Source organism: Vipera ursinii (genome assembly GCF_947247035.1).
Source record: "Vipera ursinii genome assembly, chromosome: 1".
Lineage (NCBI taxonomy): Eukaryota > Metazoa > Chordata > Lepidosauria > Squamata > Viperidae > Vipera > Vipera ursinii.
In genome coordinates this window covers 169473718-169496272 of record NC_139512.1, presented here as the reverse complement: position 1 = coordinate 169496272, position 22555 = coordinate 169473718, and the positions used below count along the sequence as shown (strand labels likewise).

At 41.8% G+C, this 22555-nt stretch overlaps 1 protein-coding gene across 1 annotated transcript in view; it reads right to left on the bottom strand.

Annotated features, from left to right (window-relative positions):
• Window positions 1-22555, bottom strand: part of GLS (glutaminase) — an 83102-nt gene that overhangs the window by 5763 nt on the left and 54784 nt on the right. The gene's annotated exons all lie outside the window — the stretch shown is intronic.

Below are 22555 nucleotides of genomic sequence, written 5' to 3'. Positions count from 1 at the left end.
TGGCATAGAGCAGACGTGTCAAACACAAGGCCCGGGGGCCAGATCCGGCCCGCAAAGTGGTTTCATGTGGCCCGTGAAGCCATCCTGGAAACAGTGAGGGAACGGCCCCCACTGCCTTGGCCCTGGCCCAGAGACCCTCCTTCTGCCAGAGACCCCCAGATCTGTCCCACTCCTGCCCAGGCCCCCATAGGCACCCTTGATGCGATCGATGTAGAGCTGGCCACGCCCACCCAGTAGGCCATACGCACTCTAGTTACGCCCACCCAGTAGGCCACGCCCACCCAGGCCACACCCACCCGGCCCACTGAAGGCAACTGCAATGCTGATGCGGCCCTCAATGAAATTGAGTTTGACACCCCTGGCATAGAGGGAAAATGTGTGGGTGATGATGACATCCCCAAAAGATGACATCCCCATACTTATAGTAAAAGTTGTCTTATTTTGCTGTAATTTTGTTTGTTGTGGAGACCTCTGGTGATGGGGCAGGCTTCTTTTTTTGGGGTGTGTGTATATGAAAGGAGATGGGAGTATAACCATTGTGAGAAATATCTAAATCTGTCAACCTGATTGGGCCTTAAGGCCAATTTAGGGTTATACATATTCTACTATTTCAGAAAGACTGGACAACGTCAAAGCCACTGAACTGAGCTGTCCTCAAATTGCATTTAAAGAGTGATACATCTTAAAAGAGCTATTTGCATATACATAGATCATGGGTGTCCATCCTTTTGGCTTGCCTGGGCCTCACTGAGTGAAGAGGAATTGTCTCGGGCCACATATAAAATATATACTATCATTAATGTATATAAATCACGTAATAATATTGGGGCCACATTACTAGCCGTCCATTGCTTCATGCGGCCCGCAGGCTGCGGGTTGGAAACAACTGATATGATACACACACACACACACACACACACACACACACACTTTACAATAATTCCATCTGATTAGGTAAAGAGCATTTTAGATACAGAGCTATGTATAATTATACAAAGTAGTCATCCTTTGTTCACTTCTTCTACCGTCCCATAAACGTGAAAAAACAAAAGCCAAAAGATTATTCACTCTTCAAATGCAAATTGTTTCCGTGTTTAGGTTTAGGTCTAGTTTTTTTTTATGATGAAATCTGATCTACTTAACTTTGAACATTTTTGTGCTTCAGAACAATTTTATGGTCTAAATTATGACAATATTTTTCCTTCCACAAAATGAAATATTTTATGCAAGGAGAGCTCCACCACCCTCATAGGTATCAATAGTTATTCCCATTCCTAGAAAATATCCCGCAATGGCCTGGGCATTAAAAGAAAAGAAAATCACATGCAGAATCATCAGATATCTTTGAATGATCTTGTGAGTGTTCATTAACTTGTCTGAGAGCTTGCGTAAGCTTATGAAAATCAGCTGAGTCCTTTGCTCCAGGTGAGAGATTTAAAAGCCTTATGCAGTATCCAGGTTGGGAAAAAAGATTGTGGAACTTCTTTGCAAGGTCAGAAACATCTTATTTATTTATTCTGTATCACACCTTGTATTACTTTTAAAACTAACTCAAGGCAGTGAACATACCTAATTCTCCTCCTTCCATTTTCCTCACAACAATTCTGTGAGCTGGATTGGGTTGACAGAGAGTGACTGGCCCAAAGTCACCCAGTTGGCCCTCATGTCTAAGGTGGGACTAGAACTTGTGGTCTCCTGGTTGCTTTCCTTCCCTTTTGTGAAGTTTTGTCCTTAATGCCAGATCAGTCTCAGCTTTTCTTTCTACAGACAAAGAGAGTCCCCTTCTCCATACACAAAGGGATATGAAGGCATCTAGAATGAGTGGAGGACTGTGAGAATGAAAAAGGCCAAACTTTCCGTGATTGATCTCACCTCCATTATTATATATTTCATAGAGTCTACTATGGTTGTCAAAGAAACTCCAATAGTTTCCATGAAAATCATGACTGTGCAAATAAACAACATCTATTTGCTGATCTCCCCCAAGGTGGAGACAAGAGAGGCTGGAAGAAATTCTATCCCAGACTTCCTTCTGATGAGTTGGATTTGGAGCGGGGTTGTTGTTGTTTTCTCTGGCATTTCTACAAAATGCTACATGTATTGCTGTTAAATTGCCCATTGTTATGGCCTCCATTCAGCTCCTATCATAAACAATTTGTAGCTCCTGAATAACTCAGTTCTTTGTCTTATACCTCCTATACTGAAGAATTTGCAACCACAAATGAGATCCAAGGATGTGGGAAATTACAGCCGTTGCCCAAGTCAGATATATTTGTAAATATGATTCAAAATGTGACTTATTTATTTGCACGGGCAGATAAGAGATAAAACAGTCCTTGACCCTTTTTCCTTAGATACCCAAAGTCAATGAGAAATTAGTAGAGGCATATGAGATAACAATACATTCACAAAGGTTTAGTGTTCCCAGAAAGCAAGTTAATTAAAACAATTTTGGCTCAATATTTCAACCTTCTGGAATAACAACCTAGTAGCTTCTTTACTTACTTTGCTCAGAGAGCAGAAGCTATGAAAAGTTGAAGTTTCAATGAAACACAAATCTTGCAGGAATCATCTCATCAATAACATTTATAAAATAATGTTGAACAAACCCATAATGAAGAAATTAAAACCAACCTGCAATACTAAAAGTGCTATAAGAGTGTAAGCTATAAAAGAATTGGGTTTTGAATATCATTATTTGAAAACTTTGGATTAAATTTGTCCCAGAATTAAAATTAATTAGTTCAACTAAAATGGTACTCAGAAATGCATTTACCTCTCAAAATTAGAATTTGTACATGCGCAGAACAACCAAAACAATTGACTGGCAGATTACTTAAATTTGCAAGGGAAAAACAGAAAAAAAAAGCTACAAAAAGATATGGAAACATGTCAAACAAGAAGTTGAGAAAAATTTAATTACTGAAGCATGGTATACAAAACCCAATTCTTACTCAGCACCCCACCGTCCTGTGCGCTCCCACAGAGAGGGCCTCCTCAGGGTGCCACCGCTCAAGGAATGTCGGCTGGTGGCCCCCAGGGGGAGGGCATTCTCAGTGGGTGCGCCAGCCCTCTGGAACACCTTACCTACCGAAATCCGGATGGCCCCTGACCTCCGTACCTTCCGTCGCGACTTAAAAACTTTTTTGTTCCAGCAGGCTGGCCTGGCATGATAGCGTTAATTGGGGTCCCAGTTTGTGTTCATTAGTGTTTCTTATTATTTTATTGTTCGGTCTGTATACCTTCCTTCCTCTGTACACCGCCCCGAGTCCCTCGGGAGAAGGGCGGTTTATAAAAACTAATAAATAAAATAAATAAATAAATAATACTCTGCAAATTTTTTTTCTTGCTTTTTTCTATTTATTTCTTCTTAACATCATGATGATAGTTACTGCACAGTCTCAAGCCTCGCCCGGAGAGCAGGAAAACAAAGCGACCGAGACGAGTGCTGAGTTCTCAGGACAAGCGTTTAATGAAGACAAGCAAACAAAATCCCAAGGAAAGAAAGCCAGCGTTGGCTGCTACCCACACCCAACGCTGTTAAATACATGTTGCACGTACACGCCCACGGCCCACCCGACTGCACCCACATCCGCCCATCCCCTACTTAAGGAGTGTCCCTCCCAAACACCTCCTTTTGTGTCCCGTCCCGACACCCGGCACCCTCCACCCCCCAGGTGAGTCCCCTCGCATAGTTCCACCCCATCACCACCAGATGCCACCCCCACACCCGTCCCCAAGGCCGGCGTCTCCCGCCCCAGCTCCTCTGGTTCTGCTCCGCCCTGCCGCTGGTCCCTACTTCGTGGAGCCGCTGAAGCTCTGGCCGTGCTGACCCGGGCACGGGCTGCGCTCCCCTGTGCCAGCTGGTTTCGGGGACCAGGTCGGTGTAACGGACCCGCCGGCGCCCCGACAGTCAGTCCCGCAGCCGGTTCGGGCCCAGGGCTCCTCGAGGCCGCCGTCAATGGCAGGAAGCAGCCAGACCGGTATGCGTGGTATCCGTGTGCTGGCCCAGGCCTAGGGCTCCTTGAGGCCACCGTAACTGGCAGAAAGTAGTCGGGCTGGTGTGCGCATGCATGCGCCGCCGAGGCTCCAGCTGACCCGGCAGCCCGCCACCGCCGCTGCCGTTGTGGTGCAGAAGCGGCTCGCCTCCGGTCGAGGACGTCGCGGCACGGTGCAGGGCAGGCGTGGGCGCGGAGACGAGGTGCCGGTGAGAGTCGGGCCCGCGGTGCCGGTGAGTGTCGAGCCCGTGGGGCGCGACACAGATTTTTTTTTTTGAAAAATGGATGTATATTAAGTGATGGAGGTTAGAAGATAGGCGGCTATATAAATATTTTAGATAACACGGATTAAAATAAATAAAGCAGACTACACTGAGCCAAGAAAGTACTAGCTTTTCCTATTACTTTCTTTCAAGAAGCTGCTCAGAAATTCTCAAATGAATACAGTGGTACCTTGGTACTCATTGTTAATTGGTTCCGGGGGGGGGGATGACAAGTACTAAAAATGACAAGTGCCAAACAAACCACATGACTTGATACATGATCCTTTATTTCAGCTGAAAAGGGTAGCAAGTCACGAAGTAGCCCAAACTGACAAGTTCTACCTTGCACGACAAGTACCAAACAAATGTCACGTACTGGGTCAAAATTTTTACATGAAAATGAGTTGAGTACCAAATTTGATGAGTTTTAAAGCAGTCGAGTATCAAGGTATGACTGTAATTTCTAATGTGGTCAGCTAGTCTCCATAATGTCCTTAGAACACAAAGTTCCCTGTGGGGTTCAAAACTGAATTATCCCTTTCTCTGCCTCAAACCTGAAGCTCTACGCAAATAAAAAGAAATCCCAAGAATAAATTTGTCTTGCTTAAAGCTGAATTAATTTTCTAAAAATTTAATGGCTGCCATCTCAGCCATTTAACCTTTGCTTTGCTTTCTTGCCAACTCCACCTTTGGCTCCTAGAAAATGTTCCAATCCTTTAGATTTCAGATTAAACACAGAAACTCGATTTTCCATTTCATCACGCTGTCAAATGAAGGGAAGCAGAACAAGTAAATGTCTGATTAGAGGAATTTATACTTATCTCATGGACTGGTGTAGCGTTCGCCAGAATTTTCTTGACACAAAGGAATCCTAATCCATGCCAAAACTTTAATACTTATTAATAAGAAAGTGTGTTGTTCCTGAACAGTAACCATTTCATTCTTTAAACATGTATAATTTGTCCCAATTAAATAAATTCATTGAGCAAGCACATTCTGTTGTTTTGGGCTGAGGCACCTTTGGGAATTCTGATAGGACCTGGTGGCTGCGATCCAAAAATGGCTGCTGTGAGCGGCTTATCTATTCACAAAATGATTGGGATGTAAGCATAGTGAATTACTACGCCATTTATCAGAAAGCAAACTAGTCCTCAGGAGCACTCAGCCACACAAGTGGGAAGAAGCTTTTGCAGGGAAGAATGGTCAAACAATGAAGATGATGGCCATGGCCATGCAGTCAAAGCTCTGACCCTGTTTAATGTATGTTGCACGCACAACACATGTAAAAAAAAAGAGGCACGATTTCAATTGCGGGGTTTCTGCTGCCTTCTTGACTTTGTTGACCCCTTCACAGATGCTTATGAGCCACGTTCTGGGTTCCAGAAGCATTCTTTGTACATCAACACAGTGTGGAGTTACTACATTGTTTTGCAGATTCCAATTTCCTTTAAAAAAACTATCAAGTCTCAATTGGAAACTAAGACCAAGCAGGTCAAGGAGCTTATTTGCATCAAAAGAGCTGGCTCTAGCCTCATTTTGCACACCTACTTGCTATGTGCTGCTCACCCTTAACTTTCTCTTTGGGCTACAAAGAGAAGCAAGCAACCCAAAGTAGAAAATGCTTCAACAGCTGATGCCCACTCAAGGACTTTGCACCTATTATTAACAGGAGATGCCTTCCATAATCCAGCTCAAAGTGGGATTAACTCAGATATGCAAAGAATAGATCCTATCCTTTCGGAGATGAATGTGTTTCCTGTGGAGTTGGGCTATGAATATTCCACATTTGTAATTGAAGTCTCTCCATCCTATGGTGAATAAAGGCAATCCCCAAGAATTCCAGGATATTAATGAGCAATACCATACTTACTTTGGGTTTCTTTTAAAAAGGAGGGAATGAAAAGAAAAGAATTTATCTTCCTGTGCATTTAATAACCTGGATTAAATTTCATCCATGCTTGGAGTCAGAGTAGCTAAAAAAAAACTTGCTAGCCTAACATTCAGCTTCTTCACGCGTCGTGGACTGTTTGCAATGTTGCAAAGACTGGAGCAACAAAACAGGAAAACCTTTGCCGCCTGTTCATTGAAAACCAATGACTTCATCCAAAAGGCTTTTGGGGTTTATTTTTTTCCCCCTCCATTGTTTCAATGGGCTGTCTAATGCAGGGATTTGCACACACTATCTCTTCATTCCTGGACCGTTTAGTTGGTGAAGCTGAACGAATGCTAAACCATGAATGGCTCCAGAGCCCTTTCAAGTGGTCTGGTGGGATTCTGACATTCCACTGGCCTGGGGACATCTATTCAGAAACTCTCAGTAGGGCTATGAGTCTGATTCTCCCCCTCAGCTTCCCTACAAATATGCTAGCTATTACTTTAAAGTGCTGGTTGCACTACTCAGGAAGGAAATATTCTTGGAAGCAAACATTCAGAATTTGTTGGAAATGTCTAGGGTTTTTTGTTTTTTTTGGGGGGGTGGTGTTGGAAATTGATTTGTCTAGCATTTATCTTTGCATTCACTGTACAGTCAAGTCAGAAAATGAGAAAAAGTTATTTAGCTCAATGTGGTTTTAATACAATTTTGAAAATGGAAATCCAGTTGAAGGGATGCAATAAAACCAGTCACAGTAGATTATAGAGCTATTTCTGGCCTTCAGTCCAACAAGATTAATGAAAGTAGAGCAGGAAGATGAGATTGCAACACTTTTAATTTCTAAATCTCTTGCATGTCCGGTTAGTTATTAAGGCCAGAAGCTAGTAAATTTTTTCTTGCTCATTCCAAACTTCTTCTGAGAACTGATTAAAGGATAAAGATGGTATGCTTTACTGTAGATCAGGGGTGTCAAACAGCCAGCCTGCAGGCCGGACGCATCATACGGAAGCCGTGTCCACCCCATTGCCGGCAATAGTAAAACTCACCCGATACGTTGCGCAAGTTTGACATGTCTGCTTTAGATGGACAAGCCCCTATTTATTCATGTGAAGAAGCTCAATCCTCATATACGTCTGCCTCATCACAGGTAGAATGAAAGCTGTTACTATTACATACTTCAGAAATCACATCATAGGAATTAATAGCCTATAGTACCTGAGACTTCTGCCCAGGTCACTCTTAAAACTTTGTTTGATCCAAATGACTAGAGAAGTTTCTGCCTTATCCAGATAGGTGACAATTTTTGGTGGCCGTTTCCCTTCTTTGGAATGGCATATCTCCCAAGTCTGGCTTTTCCAGAGGGCGTTTAGAGTTTAAGCAGCTAGAGTAAAATCTGGGTCATTAATAGTGACACAGTTCTGCTTTGTTAATTGTTAATATGATCCTCATTACATATACTCAGAATCATCAAGGGGATGATTCAAAAGTCAGGTTGAATTTCAAGGGTATCACCAACAATTGCCACTCTTGATACAGAATGTATCATTTACCTAGGAATAACTATGGTCATGTCCACGTGGGATTGTGGGAAAAATATTGATTTTAATATCCAACAAGGGATCATACTCTCTCAATCAGGTGTGAATGTCCCCTAGTCCAGGAAGACTTTCTCCCTCCCCCTTTTATTGGCTGACATCTTACTGATTTACCAAATTCAATTTAACAAGGAATGTACACACTCTTTCATAATTCAAAAGAAGCTGAAGCGGATTGAAGCAGAAGCTAAGATCTTCTCTGAATGTCATTTTCTTAAGTTTTCCTAATGAATTTGTCTTCTGCAAAAAGCTCTCATTTTTCACTTAACTCGCTCTGTCTACCTTGTCCAGTTTCTCTTGTCCATTTAAACAGGCCTGCACAACAGGTAAAGAAAAAAAGAGATTCCATGACACATTAAACATAACTGTGGGTGACAAAGAATGGAATATGGATCAGCTGTTTAGAAGGTAGTAGTGCTAAAGCAGTAATGGAGCTGGCAGTGTTGCGATGAGGCCTGGAGGAATTGGCAGTTTTTCAAGGCAGTAGACACTTCTTGGTAGTGCCGATGATTGGCAGCAGTGGATTTATTTTTTTAAAGAGGATTAGCATGCCACACAAGGCTTTTTGGCAGGCCACAATCAGGCCATGGACTGTTATTTGGACAGACCTGATCTAGAGCGTTGACTATGGAAGTCGAAGATCTCTATGGTTAGACCTTGGATTATGCTGTCTTGCAAATGGCTAATTGCAACTATTAAATATTATATCGTTATTGGATTGCAGTGAATGCCTTTAGCTTCACATATTCTTCAACACATTGCATCAATAGTTACACTTTTGGACTTAAGAAATTATGTTTTACAATCTAAAATATCTAGTCCCAACAAAAGGGGGGGGTCACATATTGTACACATTTTGCAAGCTGCCATGGCTGCTGCATTTGTCTTTCAGGAAAACATTCCCTTGACACAAGTGAGCCCACTATTCAATTTGAATGGTTTCTCATGTATTCTTGAGATTTTATCTTCCAATATGGCCATCCTTATTGATGTCCATATTGGGAGATGAACATGATGATGATGATGTTATCTATTCAATTGTGTCTGGCTCTTGGTGATTCTATGGGCCAGATCTCTCCACATCTTCCGATCTTGCACTGCTTTAACGATCCATGTTGCTGGCATTAATTCTTTTTGGCACATAAAATCTTACATGATTGGCAGCCGCAGAAACAGCAAATAGAAAAGAATACAAATAGCTTGTCAGCCAAACCATCGCTTGCCCTTGCTCTGAAAAAAAGCAAAAGCTACTGCAAACAATATTGTATCTCCAACAATAACTGCAGATTTCAAAGGATCCACTATTTAAACAGCATGTTAAAAATAATATTTATGTCAGCTGTCTTCTCAATGTATTAGAAATACAAATCTTGCTGTTGTAGACGTTTAGACAAAAGCATTTAAATATTTTTTTAAAAAATCCCATTTATATCCCGCCCTTCTCCGAAGACTCGGGGCGGCTTACAATCTAAAGCACAAATCAAATGTGCTTAGCAATAGCCTTCATTCTATGTATATGCCTGCTTATTAGGGCTTTCGCCCTCCCCCAAGCGGCATTATTACAAAGTCAGCTTATTGCCCCCAACAGTCTGGGTCCTCATTTTACCTACCTCGGAAGGATGGAAGGCTGAGTCAACCTTGAGCCTGGTGGGATGCGAACCTGCACTAATTGCAGGCAGCTGGTGTTACTTAAGGAGGCATTAGCCCACTGCTCCACCAAGGCTCTTTACCAGTGAATTACCAGGTAGAAAAGCAGGCAGGACAGCTATGGTAAAGTTGCCCTGGTTGATAAATGAAAGTGGAGGATTTTTAAAGGATTTGCTACTTTATTGTTTCTAAGCACCTTCTCTGACCTGAGTTAAAGATGGCCCCATGAGCTTCAGGAGATGGAACAGCAAGGCTTACAAAAAGATTTCTGAAGGTATATGCTATTAGAACAGGGATTCCCATTTTTTTCAGTTTATCAATCCCTTCATGAAGTTTCAGATTGTTCATCAACCCCCATTTATATGAAAATAATTTAATAAATACTAGTTTAACCAGTAGTGCCACCAACAACGACAATAATAATTGACCACTTGGATAGTCCCATTAACCCTTGTAGTCCCAAAATTGACCATTTTGGGGAATCTCACATTAGAATGTGCACCAAGCTTTTTTCCCTGTATTTTGCTTCCACAGCCTTATGGTCTGTGAGTTGGTGCCGATTGTGATCTGATTGACTGGTACCCTCACTATCTTGAGTCTGTCTGGATGCCACCAATGAACGATTAATTCAAGGGCTACCTCACAAGTCTTTTATAGTTGCATTGGATTCAAATACAGTGAGGTAAGGACAGAACAGCACTTTTGATTACTTGTCCTGTAGGATTCTAACCTGACTTGTAGCTTACTAGGGAATTACTACAGATGTATTGGATAATATTATAAACACCTCCCTAACAGAAAGCAAGAGAAGACACACTTAAGGAGGCAATAATTAGTTCTCTTCTATAGCAGTTACACTGGATATTTCAGAGCCAGGACATAATAACCTAATGCCTAACATCTAAATATCCATGGCTAAGTAAAGCGACAAGAGGGTTAGTTAGTCTTGTGAGCAGGACTGAAAAAGGCAGATTATCTTGATCTATTTCAAAATGACTCTGTGGGTTTCAGGACTGAAGTATCCTTGGCTGACCTGGTGGATTGTCTGGGTATCAACAGAGGAGGTGGTAACTCTGATTTTCTCAACAGCTTTCAATGTCATTGACCAAGATTTCAAAATAAGAAGTATTGCTTAGAGTGATTCCATTTCTATCTTTCAGGGTGGAGTTTGCTTTTAAACAGGCATTAAGATGTTGTCATTTTCATTTTCTCTCAAATGGTACTTAGGTTTCTACAAGAAAATCAGGAGATTAGAGCAAGGTGTTGTCAATATGTGGAAGAGAACCCAATTTATTTCTCTGTCATGTGCCTCCCTGAATACCCACTTATTTTGAGTCAATAATGGAGGGGATAAAATTGAAATAAGATTCAGAGGTGCTCGCTGGGAAGCTACAGTTCCAGAAAGATATAATTTATTCCTTTTCTAAAAACCCGGTTGCTATAGAATGATCTCTTGAAGAACTCAAGATATTTTAATAATCTTAAAAGTACTGTGTTGCTGTTTGGATGAAATAAAATGTAGATTACCTTTAAAACCCTATAAAGCTTGGACCCAGGCTACTTCAAGGCTTCTCCTCCTCCTTGGAAATTATTGCTCTTTATCCAAGTATGTATTATGTTGTGACTCTTTAAATCAAGCTGTTAACTTATAAAGGATAAGACAAATGTAGTCCATCATCAAACTTCTCTAGGACAGGGATCTTGGATGCAATTTTTAGAAAGAAAATCTTTAGTTTATTACCCAAGATAAATATAGGTAATATCAACTAACAACTGCCTCATTAAGATTTATAATGGCATTGAAGAACTAATTTTACAGTTGGTCATCACACTTATGGGCATTGTAGTTCCCTCACCCCCCAGTCACATTATCGAGATTTGCGTGCTTTGCAACCAGCGGACATTTATGATTCTCACAGTGTCCTATGAGCACGATTACCATTTGCATTCTTCACAGCCAGCTTCCCAACAAGGAGTCAGTGGAAAAGCTGGCAGTAATATGGCAAGTCACGGTCATGTCATGTGTTGCTTGATGACCATATTGCTTAGCAATGGAGTTGCCTGTCACAAATGTGGTTGTTAAGCAAGGACTATTTGTAACGCCTTTCTCTCTTTTACTAAACACAAGTTTATTACAGGTTGAAAGATGCTAAAATAATTTCAAAAGATTTAAGCAGTAGATTACCATAGCGTAGCCCTCACACAATTAACTAATTTAATATGAAGGACCATCAGAACAAGTGCGTGACAAGAAGAATGAGCTTTCCTTTTCAGAGTCCTGAAATAGCTGTGTGTAACTTCCTTTTCCTTAATCCCATTATTCACTTAAAGTTATCTGTTTCACATTTGTCAGATGGTCAGGAAGAGATATTATCTCTTGATGAGCAAAAATGACAAAGCATGTCAATATTTTTGTCTATATTTTTTATCAAGGTATTTTCAAGTCAATATTGGTAAAATCAGCCTCCCAACAACTGAGACCTCTAAGCATGGCCTTTTTTTTACAGCCATTAGTTTCTGCAGATCTGCCTGGAAATACATTTGATAACTGACATCCTTGCGATGTTCTTGTCCCAGGCCTTGTTAGGGTGGGTTGTGGGAGTGTGGGGTCTTTTTCATTGTTTATTATATCTGTTGAACAGACCAGTGGACTATTTTTCTGGTCAGCCAGATTCTTTTCTTATTGTACCTCTGAATGTCCTTTTTATTTGCAACCCACCCAGAGTCTTCTTGATGGCCTCTAAGTCTGGGAATGAATAACAATAAAATCTGGAAATCATTTATATTTATCATCCCTCTTAATTTTGCTAGCGTAATAATATTAGATGTGAGCAAAACAAATATAGGATGTTTTCTCTCTCATAGCTGCCAAAATCTTTTCTCTATTTCACATAGAGTAGGTGAATAAATGCTAAGATTACATGTATTTGTCTTACAAATATTGTCTATCAGTTAGAGTCCCCCCTCCCCCCCGTCACACTCCCTGCTGTTTGAGGTTATCTGAGGAGGTTCTCCTGTATTAATTCATCTCCCAACTTAGGGATGAGATTCCTTTTTTAGCTTGAATTTTTTGGAACATATGCTTTACCAAGGTGAGGGTGTGGGTGTCCACGGAGTGTACTAAATATGTCAAGAGGAAAGCTACAGTGCATGTTTTAAAAAAAATGGCTGGAGCTTCAATTGCACTATGGTGGCCACCATCTTGATTAGTTGACCATACTCTCTGGTTGAGATTATAACTTGTCTTTTAAAAAGGCAAGAACAGACTTTTTAAAAACAAATTCTTAATTTGTTTCCTTTAGTTTAATAAGTTTGCTTTTACCTTTTTTTTCACCTTACTGTATATTGTAGAGATTCCAGTGTTTTAATAAACTTCATAAATGTTCAGTGAGTGTTTATGTGTGTGTATGCACAATTATATTATATATGCACAAAAGGACTCACTGGAGAAGAGCCTAATGCTGGGAAAGGTTGAGGGCAAGAGAAGAAGGGGACGAAAGAGAACGAGGTGGATGGATGGAGTCACTGAAGCAGTAGACGTGAGCCTAAATGGACTCCAGAAGATGGTAGAGGACAGGAAGGTCTAGAGGAACGTTGTCCATGGGGTCGGGTGATGGGTTGGACACAACTTCGCAACTAACAACAATGCACAATTAACTATGGCTTATGCCATAGTTCAAATAACACCATTCAAATGACTGTTATTGTGTTGCAAACAGTCCTAATGCATGCATAGTTGTTCAAAGATTTTTCTTCCCCAGACATTTGTATATAACACCATTTAAATGACTGTTATTGTGTTGCCAACAGTCCTAATGCATGCATAGTTGTTCAAAGATTTTTCTTCCCGACATTTGTATTTCCTTTGTGAACATCTTCAGGAAGAGCTTATCCCCTGAATAGCTCAGCAGGGTCTCTCCAGAGCACTCAAGTGTTGATCAATTCCAATTTTTGTATGCCTAAAGAGTGCTCTGAAGAATTACTCCATGTAAATATGCAAGAATATCCTGAAAATAATGTATGTAAATGAGCAATATATGCTATGCTTTTATATAGGTCTGCAGCATAAGAAAAAGTGTCCCTTTAGCTCAGCGGCTCCCAACATTTTCTATACCTAGAATGCTTCTGATATATTCTCGCACCCCTTACAAAAGTTCCAAATAACAGCAATGAATGATGCATATACACTGTAATTTTGAAAACTCAAGTTTTCACATCCCCTGGAATATCGTCTTGCACCTCCAGGGGGTGCAAGGACTCTTGGTTGGGTACTCCTGCTTTAGCTGAAGGGAAGATGTATAATTATTTTGTGGTACCAAATAGGGCAACCAGTTTTTTCATATTAGTGGGTGACTAAGTAACAAAGTTGCTGAACATACTAACATACTAACAAAGGCAAAGCCATTACTTTACATAGTTTTGGCATTAAATTTTATGGAAATCTGGAAGGATAGCTGTGATTTAAAATACTTCATATAGAAAGACATATAAAAAATCTATCAAACTTCTTAGACCAAAATCTTGAATTTAAGAAATTATGTAAATAAATTAAGGTCAAAGATAGTTCAGGAGACACTGCAGAAATTTGCTGTTATTCTGGAAAACAAGTTTGATCCAAATTGTAATGGCCAGATGTTATAAATCAAGTGCCATTTCCTGAAATAATTATTCTCTAGCTTGGAACCTAAAAAGATTATTTACAAGTCTGCATATGTAATGAGGATTCATCAGGAGATAGATCAAACCCAGTTCATTCCTAACATAATGACCTATGTTATTTATTGTTGTGATCAGCAAGTTTGGTCCATTGTCTCAATTTAGCTTACAAATATTTTTATACCTGTCATCTCATACCAAGATCAGAGATCCTCTCATGACTCCAGGAATGTTTGTTTTATACGTGTGATGGTTTGGGGAAGGAGAGAATGACTTTCCTAACAGAATATCTACCTACTTGTAGTTCAAAGCAATTAAATGAAAATACAATAAATAAGCATATATATTATTAGCACAGATATAACAAGGTACATGAGAATTATTGGGGAGCAAAATGTTCTCTTACGAAAGCACTTTCTAAGAAATGTCATAATTGTGACTCCAATTCACAGTAAATTTCCCCAACAGAAGAAGCTTCTTGCATGATGTTTCAAAGAAAGCCCAGTTGGCTTTTGAAAAGCACCTTTGGGTTTCCTGAAATTATTTAAATGTTTTTGTGTTTTCAATTAATGTTGATTCATTTCTTCAGCTGCTGAATTTGTGTACTGTGCTTGCCTCTATGTTCAAAGTCCCACCTAATTCTAAAAAGTAAACAAATGAATTGTTTGGTAAACATAAATGCCTAGTGGCAAGTGATAGCATTAATCAATGTGAAACCAATGAGGTGAATATAAAAGGTTAATTCAATTTTTGAGTCCACATAAAGGAATACAATTTCATTAGCCTGAAGTTATTTACTGCTGGCTATTTATTTATTTATTTATTTATTGATGGGATTTATATCCCGCCCTATCTCCTGAAGGACTCAGGGCGGCTCACAATAAAACATATAGTAAGTACATAAATCAAGATAAAATGAAAATTGAGAACATCAGTGCAATAAAAAATTAGAGAATTTTAAAATGAATTAAAAATACTAAATATAAATTAATTAAATTAATTAAAATGCCTGTCAGTCTAGGTCAGCTTGGTGGAACAGGTGTGTTTTGAGGCCGCGGCGAAAGGATTGGAGGTTTTGGGCTATCCGAAGCTCAGGGGGGAGCTGATTCCATAGGGTTGGTGCTCCCACAGAGAAGGCCCTCCCCCTGGGGGTCGCCAGCCGACATTGCCTGGCTGACGGTACCCTGAGGAGGCCTTCTCTGTGTGAGCGTACTGGACGATGGGAATTTGTTCCCGGCAGCAGATGGTCCTGCAAGTATCCCGGACCTAAGCCATGTAGGGCTTTAAAGGTAAGTACCAGCACCTTAAATCTCACCCGGAGGGCAACTGGTAGCCAATGCAGCTCACGCAGGAGGGGTGTAATATGGGAGTATCGGGAAGCTCCCATCACAACCCGTGCAGCTGCATTCTGCACCAGCTGAAGCCTCCGGGTGGTCTTCAAGGGCAGCCCCATGTAGAGAGCATTACAGTAATCAATACGGGAGGTAACGAGTGCGTGGGTGACTGTACGTAGGGCATCTCGGTCCAAAAAGGGGCGCAATTGGTATATAAGACGAATCTGGGCAAATGCCCCCCTAGCCACGGTTCCAATGTGATCTTCAAAACTGAGTCGTGAATCTAGGAGGACGCCCAGATTGCGTGCTTTATCAATGGGAGGTAACATCTCTCCTCCTATAGTCAGAGATGGAACCTCTTGGACTAAACGAGATGACGGTATGTACAGCCACTCAGTCTTGGCCGGGTTGAGTCGAAGCCTGTTTTCTCCCATCCAAATCTGTACCGCTTCCAGACAACGGGACATCACATCAAGGGCATCACTGGGTTGGTTCGGGGTGGAGATGAATAGCTGGGTATCATCAGCATATTGATGATATTTCACCCCGAAGCTACGGATGATCTCTCCCAGCGGCTTCATATAGATGTTGAACAGGAGGGGCGAGAGCACCGAACCCTGAGGCACTCCACAATTAAGAGGCCTAGGGCTTGACCTCTGCCCTCCTGCCAACACCGTCTGTGAACGGTCCGAGAGGTAGGAGGAGAACCAACGCAGAACGGTGCCTCCCACTCCCAGCCCCTCAAGACGACGCAGTAAGATACCATGGTCGATGGTATCAAAAGCCGCTATACTAGAATTTTGACAAGGATAATGTAAAATAAAATAAAAAAACAGATAGAGATACCTGCATTTCCCCAAAAATAAGACCCGGTATTATTGTTGTTGTTTTGCCTCCAAAAGAGGCACCAAATCTTATTTTCGGGCGGTGTCTTTTATACTCACCTCTTCTGACCAAAGGAGCAGCTTCATTCTGCAGCTGCATTCCAGCCTGCATTTTGCAGTCAGAACTTTCTAGAAGACCGCTGCAGCCAAGAACTGAGTTAAGGAGTCAATCCCTAGCTCGGTTGAAAGGCCTGTGACGGAGAAATGCAGGCCTGGCTGCAGAAGACGCCTCAGAAGAAGTGGGCCAGCGAGGAGAGGCCTGGCTGCAAGGTAAGTGGGTGCAGGTTGTGCGGGGTAGCTCCACACCCCCACTCCAGCTTGATTTTTAGGTGTGTGCCTCACCCCAAAACTAGAGCTTATTTTTGGGGTAGGGCTTATATTAGGGCCACCCCCAAAATTCAAGCTACCGCTTATTTTTGGGGAAGAAGACCTTACTTTCAGGGAAACATGGTAGAAGAATATATATGTCAACTGTTTTGTTATGTACAGTAATTAGAAAGATTTAAAGTAGATAAAAGAACTTGGTTTTGGATATAGTAAGACTGAATTTGAAACAGAAATGTGTACAAACAATGAACATGTTATTACCGTATTTTCCGGCGTATAAGATGACTTTTTAACCCATGAAAGTCTTCTCAAAAGTCAGGGGTCGTCTTATACGCCGGGTGCTTAAACTTTAGGGACAGGGCTGGCTGGAAAACCTGGAGCGGATCTCCCATTTAGTCTGCGCAGGGAAAGTGGGACCAATTGGAGTAGAAGCTGCAGTCTGTGATTTTTTACAGGCTGGGGTCTGGGTGTCTTTCCTTCTAAAGTTGAAGAGCAGCTATAGTCTATCCCAACTTGAAAGGCAGGTGGGGAATGCCGCAGCCAGAGCAGCTGCTTAGCTCTAAGGACACATTTGACTCAGGAACTGGGCGGGCTGACTGGAAAACCTGGAGCGGATCTCCCATTTGGTCTTTTTTTTAAAAAATCCCATTTATATCCCGCCCTTCTCCGAAGACTCAGGGCGGCTTACAATTTAAAGCACAAATCAATGTGCTTAGCAATAGCCTTCATTCTATGTATATGCCTGCTTATTAGAGCTTTCACCCCCCCCCAACAAGCAGCATTATTACAAAGTCAGCTTATTGCTCCCAACAATCTGAGTCCTCATTTTACCTACCTCGGAAGGATGGAAGGCTGAGTCAACCTTGAGCCTGGTGGGATGCGAACCTGCACTAATTGCAGGCAGCTGGTGTTACTTAAGGCTCTGCGCAGGGAAAGCTTTAGAGTGAATTAGGAAAAGTGAAAAAGTGAATTAGGAAAATAGGAAACGGTTGCTGGAATTGGGTCTGTGTAGTTTAACGAAGAGAAGGGTGAGGGGTGACATGATAGCAGTGATCCAATATCTCAGGGGCTGCCACAAAGAAGAGGGAGCCAAGCTATTCTCCAAAGCACCTGAAAGCAGGACAAGAAGCAATGGATGGAAACTAGTGAAGGAGAGAAGCAACCTAGAACTAAGGAGAAACTTCCTGACAGTTAGAACAATTAACCAGTGGAACAACCTGCCTCCAGAAGTGGTGAATGCTCCAACACTGGAAGTTTTTAAGAAGAGACTGGACAGCCATTTGTCTGAAATGGTATAGGGTTTCCTGCCTTAGCAGGGGGTTGGACTAGATGACCTCCAAGGTCCCTTCCAACTACTACTACTTATTATTATTATTATTATTATTATTATTATTATTATTATTATTATTATTATTATTATGTTTAATCCACTTTCACTGTTTTATGTTTACATGTTTGATGACAAACAGCCTTATGTTTATAAGTGACAGTTTTCCTACTAAGTACCTGCATGTCATAAGCATTTGAATTAAAATTACCATATTAAAATCAAATCTGATGTTTTTTAATTTTTATTTGGTGTGCGTTGGAAGAGGGGTAGTCTTATAAGGCGAGTATAGCCCAAACCCTATAATTTAACAGGAAATATAGGGGGTCGTCTTATACGCCCAGTCGTCTTATACGCCGGAAAATACGGTAATAAAATGTATAAACTTCTATTGAACTTTGAAACAGAAAAAGAACAAATGAAAGAATGTATGATAAAATGGACTAAACCAGGTATGTTCAACCTGTGGCCTACATGTGGCCCTGGACAGGTAGTAATGCAGATTATTATATTCACAAAAATTCAACTTTACCCACAGTGGAGGAATGGATGGTGAAAATCATAATCATAATAGTAAAGTTGGAAGGGACCTTGGAGGTCAACTAGTCCAACCCCGTGCTCAGGTAGGAAACCCTATACTATTTCAGACAAATGGCTGTCCAATCTGTTCTTAAAAACTTCCAGTGTTGGAGCATTCACAGCTTCTGGAGGCAGGTTGTTCCACTGGTTAACTGTTCTGTCAGGAAGTTTCTCCTTAGTTCTAGGTTGCTTCTCTCCATGATTATGAGGTGGCCAAATTGACAGCTTTGATTTGAAACAAAACACTGTCTAATTTTAATAAGTTGACTGGAAACTCCTTACTTTTTGTGTGAAACAAAAAAATGAAATTACGTTTTTCATGATTAGAAATAATATAAAGAAAAATGTAATGTGTTAATTTACATTTATAACTGCTGTAAAAGAAAATCAGAAAATCATTTTTTATATTTTCTTTCTTTCTCTGCACTCTTGTCTTGGTCTTTTTCTCCTTTCTTTATTCTAAACACTAACTCTTGTTAATTTTTATCTTTTCTCTTAAAACTTTTAATAAAGAAAGATATCTAGATATATATATTGCTGTTGGCAATTTAAGCAAGAATCAAATTAATGTACCAGCATGTACCTTAAACACTTAAGAGATAAATTGGGCAAGCAATATCCAGACATGACCATCCACATATCTCTACTAAAACAGGTGAAATGTCTAACTGAATATGAAATATTAGATTTAACAATTTATTCTGTGTTGCAAGAATCTATTATTCCCCAAGAAAAGAAAAACGAATGAACTCCTTTAGTTGTCTTATAATATGGCAGAATTGTTCAAGTTAACAAACACATTTTATAGGCACTAAAGATATGATAAATTAACTCCAAATATAATTCTATTAATTTCTTATTCAAAAATGATTTTGTAGTTTGTATTGAAAGAAAACTGTTGTTATGATGCTCTAATTATTTAGAATTATTCACATCCCTTTTTTTCTTGAGAGCTTAAGGCAATGACTATGGTACTAATATGCAAATTCTTTGTATTTAAAAAGATGCCTAATTCACACAAGTATCTATGATGCTGCTTAAATGTCCTAAGCAGGGCTTTACATACCACTTTGACTTTGCAATTTGCTGACTACTTTGAAGGGTGTTTTTGAAAGCAAAAATAGTATTTATAATTGGAAAATATATGCAACATACAAGTGTAAATTGAAGTGTATTAAAGAAAACTTGAAAAAAATATTCAAGAAAGAAACGATTGTAAAATGATAGTATACTTGGACTGCATGGCATAAAAATAAATTTCATAGTACCAACAAGCACAAAGAAACAGAAAGTAAATCAACATATTTTAACATTTCTAAAAAAATAGTTGAAAATTCTTTGGACTTTTACAGAGGTCATCTCCAGGGGTAAATGTCAACATAAAAAATAAGCTGCAAGCATTATCTAGTATTATGGCCATAAATCTGTGTCCAGTAATTAAACCAATATTCTTGAATGTTATATGATTTGAAGCTGGTTTGGGCTAATTTTTCCTACTGTGTCTTCAGTAAGAATATTGTTGTGAAAAATAAATATTGTGATCCACGAGTTGTCTTTTAAATAAAGTAGCAAAAAAGGAAAACCATCGGAAGGAAAGAAAATGCCTACAAAACCTCTGCGATACACACCCAACATTTTCCAAGAAGCAGCTATTCATACTATTTGTACAAAGGGAGAAATCCAGCATATGGAAGCAATATGTATTTCTATCTATGGAATTCTGCACTGCAAATCAGTGCTGCTGATCTAGTTGATTATACCCTGCTTCTTTACCCCAGTCCCTTGGCATACAATTAGTACTCAATGAATCCTATTGCACTTGGCACAGCACAAATAATTAAAGTAATAACCTCCTTCTTAGTTATAAACTGCATAGAAGTTGCTAGATAAGGAGGTACAGGATTGTAATCTCAATGACATGTACGAATCAAGAGTAGATTATTTCATTCAGAAAATATGTCATATTAAAATTTAACTGCAATTACATCAACCTATTAGAGTAGTTCGAAGGAATGTAAGCATTAACAACACTCTATTTGATATTAAGGTTCTGAGTCAAGGAATCATAATACATAGACAGACAAGATCTTTAAAAAAAAAGGTTTTACAAAGGGACACTCACTGCCAAAAAGAGAAATTCAGCTGTCAGAAACCACCTGATTAATAACAAAAGAAACTTATCCATGTGAGATTAGCTCTTACCTACTCATGCAAATGCCTTTGATAAATCATACCTTACAAAGATGGCCTAATGCTTGTGTATTTGGTCTCAGAAATATACGAACTAAGATCAATATATAGGTTTAGGTACAAAGCACGGGTCGGCAACCCGCGGTTCCGGAGCCGCATGCTGCTCTTTGAGCCGTCTCCTGCGGCTCCCAGCCACCCGGTGCGCACGCACCTCTTCGAACGGGCAGTGGTGCGCGCGCACCTCTCCAAATGGAGAGTGGCACCGCCCGTTCTGAGAGGTGCGCGCGCAGCTCTCCCAAGCCGCCGCCGTCCAGAGACCTGCCGAAGTTTGGGGAGGTGCGCGCGCACCTCCCCAAACGTCGGCAGGTCTCTGTACCTCCGCGCAAACGGGCAGCGGCCCCGCTTCTTGGGAAAGCTCCCGCGGCCCGTCTGCAAAGCTGCCGAAAGCGGCAGCTTTGCAGACGGGCTGCGGCAGCTTTCCCAAGAAGCGGGGCCGCTACCCATTCCAAGAGGTGCGCGCGCACCTCCCCAAACCTCCCCAAACGTCGGCAGGTCTCCATACCTCCACGCCCTGCCTGCCTGCTTCTTTCCGCTGCCTGGCTGGGCTGGCTGACTCTCCCCCACAGCTCGCTTGCCTTGGGATCCAGTGTTGTTTTGAAGGGAGCTAACATGGCGACGGTGCCCGTCTATTGCATCTGTAGGCTGCCCTACATAACCCGCTTCATGATCGAGTGCGACGCCTGCAAGGACTGGTTTCACGGCAGGTAACACAAAGCGATCGGGCCTTTCCTCCCCCCCTTTCCCTCCCCCCCGCTCTAGGGCAGAGATCCCCTTCCTATCGCTCGGGGCCTTTCGTCTCTTTGGCTCGCCAGGGCTGGAGCAGCGAGAGCGAGCGGGAGAGGAGAGATGGTGGGCTCCTGGCTGCCGCTTCTGCTCTGTGCAGTTTTCCAACAGGTCTTTTTGGAGAAGAGGAGGAGGAGGAGGAGCCACTCTCTCGTTTCCCTCTCTTGTATTTTTTTTTTTGTGTGTGTGCGTGTGTGGTTTTGTTTTTGTTTCGTAAATTGTCGAGCCCGGGCATACACAATGGACTCCCCCCCTCCTTCCCAGGGCTCTGGTGTCAAGGGGCTGCGGGTAGTGGTGGTGGTGAAGGAGAGAGCTATTGTCCTTCACTCGGGGAGGGACGGCAGGAGGACTGGCTGACTGACTCGCTTGTGCTATAAAGGGTGTTTCTCCCCCTTTTTTAAAAAAAAATTTTGGAATTATTTTATGAGCTCCTGGTTTCTGGCCGGCTGCCTCCCTCCCCCGATCGGGGGTCTTATTGGGTGGATTCAATGGGGAGGGTTAAGGATTTAAGGTTAGATGCTCCCCTCCCCTCACTTTCTCCAGAGAAGGCATGGAGAGAGCAGAACCGAGGGGGGGGGAGGTTGAGGAAAGCGGTTCCACAATGTCTGGCTAAGAGGGAAAAGCCAGCGAGCCAGTCCTGGGAAAGATCCCTACCGAGCAAGCGGGAACCGCAAGGACTGGGGCAGCAGAGGCGGCTCCCGGAGAGCCCGCGCTCCGGGCAGTCACTTGCTTCGCGTCTCCTGAGGGAGGGGGGGCAACTGGAGCGGGCGTGTTTCCTCGCCTGCTGGGCGCTGCGATTTGCCCGGGGAACGCGCGGGCCCCAAATGGCAGCGTGGAGTGAGGAAGCGGACAGCCAGGGCTTCCCCGAGAGCCGTGGCCACACAGGGTATTCCTTGCCGCGCAGGTTGCTGAAGCCTGGCTCTGACGCCCCTTTGCCTCGGCTAGACTCCGGTATGGAGCGAGTGAGCGAGCGAGTCCGCTCCGCCAAATAGGGGAAGCAGAGTCCCCGGCCACCAGACTCAGCCCGAAAGGTGGGCGG